Below are 8,058 nucleotides of genomic sequence, written 5' to 3'. Positions count from 1 at the left end.
AGACATTAATTGATCCTGAATCAGAACCCCTGGTCTGGACTGTTTCTCCCTAACGGTAAGACCATAACACAGTATGGTTATGTCATGACACAGTAGGCTCTCAACTAATGCTTGTAGAAGGGTGTGTGGATAAATTTGAGAAAGACATAAGTCAATTAGAAGACTAAACGCTTATGTAGATGATACTCCAAAACATGAAACCAAGGAGGACACTAGTTTATTGGGGGGAAATAGTAATGATAATACAGGAAGTCCTGGTAATTCTCCTAGAAAAATAACAAGGAAAATGGTCTCAGGAAAATAAACGCATTTAGACGAGGTGGCTCAGAGCATGGATTCTACAACCAGATTGCCTGGGTTCAAACCCTGACTCTTCCACATGCTAGTGATGTGATCTTGGGCAGTAACCTAACCACTCTGTACTCTAGTATCATCATCTGCACAACTGGCATAGAGTCCCTGCCATAGAACAGTGCCTGGTACACAGAAAGCACTCAGTAAAATCAGCTGCTGTGGTGGCGTCTAGATGCCAAAGCACAGACTGTGCGTGATAAAGAAGGAGGATGCTGCTGCTGTCTAACAGACACCACCGAAACCCAGAGGGATGAGACCCACTGATGGTATCTGGCAACGTTAAAATAAACAAAACTAACAAAGGAGGCAGGAAGCATAAGATCATAAAAAATCTTGAGAGGAGATCCAAGAACCTCATAGGAAAGAAGTGGGTAAAGACCATTGGGTGGGAGCTTAAGGAGAAACAGACAGAACTGCGCCTACAACTCACACAATGGGCTACAGTGCCTGGCGAAGGTGCTGTCCAGATTCACGACTTCTTCTTCCCCAACTTACTGCTCTTTTACTTGACCCTCTGATCCTCGGCCTTCTTTGGCTTTTAAATCGACCTCCAGCCCCCCAGTTTTTGGCAAAATGCTGAGCCTTCTACTTCTGGCTTATTGAACTCAACTTCCACTGTTTGAACATCTAGTTCCACCACCCTCTGCAGCCCCGGTATGGGAGGTCTTCCCACCTACAACCCCATCCTACCAGTTGAACCAACATCTGGCTCCTAGGGGCACTTGGACAACACAGGCTGCTCGGTCCAACAGAAGGTGTGGATAGAGATTCCCAAAAGCAAATTACAAAACTGCAACAGAGGAAGCACATAGCTGGAAAGGGAGCCTTCCATTACCCGGGTTTGAGAAACCCTACCTCTTCTAACGGAAGAGGGGCTACGCATTCTTGCATGGCTCAAACGTGCGAGGAGTCGGTGAGGGGAATGGCTATCAAACCAACCACAAAGGCTGTGACACGAAAGAGACACAGTGTTCAAGGAGGACACCTTTGGGTTCCTAACAAGAGAAGGAGAAGAATGCTGAGGGTTGCTCTTCAGGCCACAGGCTTATGAAAAGCCAATTTTGGAAAGTACAGAGCAATGCTGAACCCTCTCCTATTTACTAGAAAGCGTAAAAAGGAAACATAGCATAAATGGCATAGGAAGTCCTCAGAAATGAAATTTGGAGGATATAATTGTAAATGGGGGGAAGTAAGGAGTGGGGGGGGACTGTAACCAGATCATTCTCTGATCAGCAAAGAGAAAGAAAGGACATGAATAAATGATTCAAGTAATGGGGCAAACTGATGCCAAAGGCAAAGTGTGGCGCAGAGCGGTGTCATGTCGGCTGAGCACCAGACAGATACATTCTGTCGAAAATACCATCAACCGCAAAATGTGTCAGAGAATAAATATACTGTTCAGTGATGATAGAGTCATCATCAGAGAGGTGTCAGAGAGAAGGAAGAATCATTTTATTCCTATCTTTGCTTCCATGTTTCTCTCCAAAGGAATGCTTGGGAAGCTGAAAGCAGCATACACACACAGTTGAAGACTTGAAGCCCAAGATACGTGGAGATTTGAAGAGCACACTTTGCCTCTTTAAACTTGCTCAAGTGGTCCAATAACGTTCCAATAACATTGCAATTGCCTCAAAGTCACCCACACAAGGACTGTTTCAATAAGCATATGCTACCCAAACATACATTACACTAAAATGATCAGAAACAATTGAGATGGTGCCAAGAGTGTAATAGTCATGTGGAAAAATCACTTCACACTCTAGCTGGCTGCCTCAGTTTCCCTTCCTGCTAAAGAGGGATGGATAATACTTGCCAACACTACTCACGGGGCATGGATCATAAAGATCAACAAGTAAGCCTTTCTCACGCCCTTTGGCCTGACTCCTTGGAGGCAGAACCCTGGCCCTCTGCTGCTCTTGTCAAGGGTGACACTCATTCCACAGTGTGAGAGGCTCCTGGTTCACCACCCGAGGTTCCTGTCAACTGCTCTGTGGTGGGCTCCAGGTGGTTCCAGAGGAGAGTGTAGACGCTCACCACTCGGCCTGGGTTGCAGAAACTCCACTGGGTGTCGTGACCTTTCACAATCCATTCCTAAAAGCGGAGAACACAGAGGTCCAGCCTGAAAGCTAAGGGGTGAGAAGGCCTCAGAAATGAAACAGAGGCTTCTGATTGCTACAGCTGCAAGTGGGCCGGCCGGTCAGGTCCCAGCTGGACGTGCTGTTTGTTCACACTGAGATGTCGAGGGAAGTTCTGGGAAGATTTGACATAGAGGCAGTTGGGAGGGGAAGTCCTCCAGTCGGCCCAGGGCATGACTTCAAGGACACAGTTTGGGTTCAACCACGACCACAGACACCGAGATTATCTGCTGTGATTTTGTTCCCTCCCTCATTCTGCTGCCGCTTGGGGAAAGAAGAATTTGAATTGGAGGGATTTATTGCAAAGCCTTCTGTCCATGAAGAGAGCTCCAGCTTCTCCACTTATTCCCTGTTCCGACCTTGGAGGGTTATGGGGAGTTTCATTCACTTTTGGACATTTTTACTAAGGTATCTTGAGTACATGTGTTAAAAACCCTATATAGACTTGGCCCCGAGAAGAACGTGCCCGGCTGTGTGCCTCTGATGATGTGAGGGGCTTCGTGAGGCGAAAGGACAAACAGCTGGTGATGTTCGCTCCTCCTGGCCTTTGGCCCAGCCGTCCGCCTGCAACGTTTACGCAACACCTACTCCTTATGGTGTGGGGAGGTGTTTTTAGAACAAGACAGAATCTTGGCCCCTAAAGGGTTGTATAACTTAGTTCTGGGAATATTCAACATAAACAGCCTTGATTAAGGACGATTACACAGCTACAAATGCCAAATTCAAAGATCCAAGTCACAAAAGTATTTTTTCTGGCTAGAATTGGCAGTCCGGCTATTTACACAGACCAAACATAGAACATCCACCCTTGTTTTTCCCATTTTATCGTAGAAACCAAGACCAATGGGAATTGTCCCTTTTCCGTGTCTTTGTTTATTGTACCCCAGGCCTTCTGGAGGGAGGGCTCCTCCCCTAGGCTGAGATGGTCTGCAGCGACTCAGACAGGGCCTCACTCCCTCTGCACCACCTCCCCTGGCATTTTTAAGAAAACGTAATAAGCTTCAAATAGTGACAAAGAAAGTTGCAGAAGGAAAAAAGAAATTAAGAAAAGGGTAACATTTACTCCCATAAAAAGGACTGAGACCTTCATCTGTCATCTTTGTCCTCTAAAAACATCAGCCACGGCCCAGACAACTAAAGAAGCCACCTAAATCTATGCTTCTTCTGCATTCATCGACACGTGCCTTTACCTCAGTGGAGGGAAGCCTGGTTTTGGTGCTTCCTGCACCTTCTGCGGTGGTGACAGCGGCCCCTTAGAGAGAGCAGACGGGCACCAGGCAGGCGGTGACAGAAAAGTGACTTCAGAGTTTGCACCATGAAGCCGAGAAGAATCGGCATAGTGACAGCAGCAGTTTCCAAAAAGAAAAGGGAAAATGATTTAGGTGATTATTATAGTAATTAATTTGGCATGAATGCAATTAGTCGAGTGCATATTAAAGCTGGGCCATCACATAAGTGATTGTGAATTTGAATATGGCTACCTAAAAGTATGTGGAGAGAATGGACACAAACAGGGCACTGACCATTTAGTTTCCAAGGATGCTTTACAAACTTTTCTTTTTTTGTATTAAAACCAATCACCATCTCCCAGGGTCCTTTCCTGGATGCTGGCTCCCATTTCGTGCCTCCTTGCAGGTGTAGACATGTTTTCTGGTCTCCAAACCTGTCCCAGGACCAGCCTACAGGGGGCACCTGTCTTTACGCTGGATTGCTGGATTGAAGTTTGGGAATCAGTCAGAACAGCCTCCAGGAGGCAGAGCTGTCAGCCACACCCTGGGGCTCAACTCTGGTGAATTTATGCTGATTCCAGCTCTCCAGAGCTCCCACTTGTCAACACTTATTTCCATGGAAGGCCCTGTGCTCACAGCTGGCCAGGCAGCTGAGGGTCCCCATAAACTTAAGTTTCTCAGAGTGAATCAGGTGTCTGGGAGTGGGGCTCAAAAAATCCACATTTTAAACAAGATCTCCAGGTGATCATTATCCTTGCTTGAATACAGGAAGCATAGTCATATACCCTTCCACCCGCAAGACAAGCCACTTACTTTACTCCCATCCCACCTACATTACAAAAGTTTGTCATGGGGCATGACGGGAGGAAAAAGTTCTACCAGTTCAAGGGAGATTGCAAAGTCTCCAAAGCTTATTTGCTTTGCTCTCCCCTCAAAACAAAAGGATACAGTTCATTCTCAGGTAGAACAATAAATTTACTCGGGGTCTGAATTCCTCTCAGTGACCTGTGCAGAGGAAAGGATTACAGAGAGGGAGGCAGTTTTCCTGCAGCCCCTTATTTCTGAATCATAAGAACCATTTCAAATATGTTTGTTGATCTTGTGTGTTGAGTTCATCAAACAGCACTCTTTGCAATTATAAAATTACATAACACGGTATTGTATTTGGTTTTATCTTGGCAGGACAAATGTTTGGCTTTGTTTCAGAGGACAGCCAACAAGGGTTCACATTCTAACACAATCCTGGTTTCAGGAAAATAATGGAAGATTACGAAATATTGAATATTGTAAACTTTTAAAATTCTTGAGTTCATGCAGTTGAATAAAAGAGTTTTAATTCTCACCACTACCTGCAAAACATACTCTTTGTTCTGTGTTTTTCCCTCATAATTGAAAAGGTAAGAAAACAAAATCTTGGCAGCAGCAGATGAATAGCGTTATTTCAACAGCCACAGGAAAACATCCTCACTTCCCATTAGTGAGGGGATTCTAGAAGACTGGCCACCTCTTAGGGGAGGAAACACGGCCCAGTGGAAAGAACACAAACTTTGGGAGCAGACAGGTGAAAAGCAAGAGCCCTCTAATGCTGCTTGCTGCGTGATCTTGGGCACATTACATAACTGCCCCGAGCCTTCGTTTCTTTGCACAGCCCTACGTGGAGTGCGTGGCACATGGCACCATGATGCTCAGTTTCAACCCTATCCTTCCCTTTTTGTTAACGGTGCTGAAAACACAATACCGGGTTGCCCTTCAGGCACAGTGTCAAGGACTGTGAAAAGCAAAGAGCACGTTCCATCCATGGATTATGTCTTAGCTGAATCTCAAGAACTCAAAACAAAAGTGGGACCAGAAAATTATTTTGCTCATTCTCTTAAGTGATTTAAGAATCCCTGCTTAGAGGAGCAATGTATCAAAATGTAAACTAACTGAAATTTGTTCCTAGGTTTCCGGTATGACTTCTATTCTTGCTGGGCAAAAGTTTTATAATTATTTGCAAATGATCTAAAGATTTTACACTCAATTTGCGCATTGTAGCGGCAGTGGTAGTGGTGGTGGTGTAGATGTTTAAGGAGACAGAGCCGGGGGAGGAAGCAGGGAAGAAGAGAGTGATGCAGACGATTGTAATAAAGCAAAGTCAGCGCCTTCCACCTAAATGAATTCTAATGCAATTAACCAAATGTAGCCGGGGACATCAATATTATCAAGTGCTTTTCATCAGGAATCGTCATGACTTTTTTTAATTGCCCAATTTTTTTTTTAACCTTCCTCTTGCTTCTTCTTCCCAAAGCCCCCGTACATAGTTGTATATCCTAGTTGTAGGTCATTCCAGTTCCTCTGTGTGGGATGCCGCCACAGCGTGGCTGGATGAGCGGTGTGTAGGTCCGTGCCCAGGATCTGAAGTGGGGAAACCCTGGGCTTCTGAAGCAGAGGGTGGACTTAACCACTCAGCCGTGGGGCGGCCCCCCAGTACCTTTTACAAGTGGACTCAATCCCTGTCACCAGAGAACTACAGATGCAGATCGAGGTTTGTCATCGTCACAGAGCAAATCGCCAGCTCATACACCCGTCACTTCAACGTAATACCTTCTTTCTACCACAGTCTCTCTCTCATATAAACTTAGAAATAGCAGTGTGGGGAACTTACCTTTCTTCCATTCACAAAGAAAACAAGTCCATCTGACTCCTGAGAATGAGACGTTAGGCCATAATTGGCTGAAAGTCGTGACGTCGTTGTGTGGAAAGAGGTTGTGTCCACCTGAGAGACTTGCTGAGACCCCCTGAGGGAGCACGCACAGCGGCTGGAGGGCAGCCCCAGGGTGACTTTGGCCTGCGCTCTGAGTGTGTCCCTCCCGCCAAATCCTGCCTGTCTGTGCCCCCAGCCTTCTCGTCTCCCCAGCTTCCTGTGCTGACCCTACTCTGCTCCTCCCTCAGGCCTGTCTGGAGTTTCAATCCCAACCTCGTTCTTCCACAGGCACCCTTCTCGTGCCCTGGGGCGGCCCCGTGGGACAGACTGCCCTCTCACAGCAACAAGAATCTTCTTCAGTTAGTGAAACGGAACTAAATTATGGAGATGCAACGCGTTCAGGCAAGTTCTAGATGTTAAATGTATTTGTTTATTAATTTGTTTTAAATTACAAAACTAACGCATATTTTAAAAATAAAAAATACAAAGTGTAAAAAATGAAAATCCTTCTTCCCAATTTTCAGTTTTCAGAGTTAACTATTATGATTCCTCTGTGCCCATACAGAATTTTCCCATCCACATACAACTGTATATGCATATACAGGAACTATTTTTATTAGTTTCTAAAAACTGAATTCAAACTATTCATACTATTTTTTTTTTAAAGATTGGCACCTGAGCTCACAACTGTTGCCAATCTTTTTTTTCCTTCTCCCCCAAGCCCTTCAGTACATAGTTGTATATTAGTTGTGAGTGCCTCTGGTTGTGGCATGTGGGACGCCACCTCAGCATGGCCTGAGTGGTCCATGTCCACTCCCAGGATTGGAACCAATGAAACCTCCGGCCGCTGAAGCGGAGTGCACGAACTTAACTTTTTGGCCTTGGGGCCTGCCCCAATTCATACCATTTTCAATTTGCTTTTTTCAAGTTTCATAGGCTCTCTGTGCCTCGAATGCCTCACCTGTGAAATGGACAGAATGATAGCATCTCCCTCAGGGTTGTAGTGAGCATTAAATCAGCTAATACCCGTGAGTACTTGCAACAACACCTGGCACCCAGTAAGTTCCGAATAAATGTTAACTATTCTCATTATGGCTATTATTTATTAAACGGCCCCCAGTGATTTACATTGAGTCGTTTCCCACTTTTGACTATTACAAATAACTCTGCAAGGAAAACCCTTGGGCTTTAGCTTTGCACATTTGAGCAAATATTTCTGTTGCACAAATTCGTAGAACTGGAATTCCTGGGTGAAGGGCATGCACACTGCTAGGTCCCACTATAGGCCTTCCAGAACGTGCGCACTAGCACGCCGAGTCACGTATGAGAGAGTGTCTGTTTCCCCACAGCCGTTTCCAACACTGACTGTCAGCCATGCTCTCCATGTTTCCTATATGTCGGGCAAATGACACTGACAGTTGGCATTTCTCTTGTGATTGTGAGGTTTTTCCATTTTGCTACACATTAGTGGATATTTGATTTTATTCTTCTGTCCTTGACTGTTTCCTCCTACTAGGTTCCTGTTGCTGTGAGAGGACAGCCTGTCCCACGGGGCTGCCCCAGGGCAGGGAGAAGGGTGCCTGTGGAAGAACCAGGTTGGGATTGAAGCTCCAGACAGGCCTGAGGGAGGAGCAGAATGGGGGCAGCTGAGGAAGGT

Source organism: Equus przewalskii, chromosome 17, assembly GCF_037783145.1.
Source record: "Equus przewalskii isolate Varuska chromosome 17, EquPr2, whole genome shotgun sequence".
NCBI classification, from domain to species: Eukaryota; Metazoa; Chordata; class Mammalia; order Perissodactyla; family Equidae; genus Equus; species Equus przewalskii.
Note: the sequence above shows the minus strand (reverse complement) of the source record.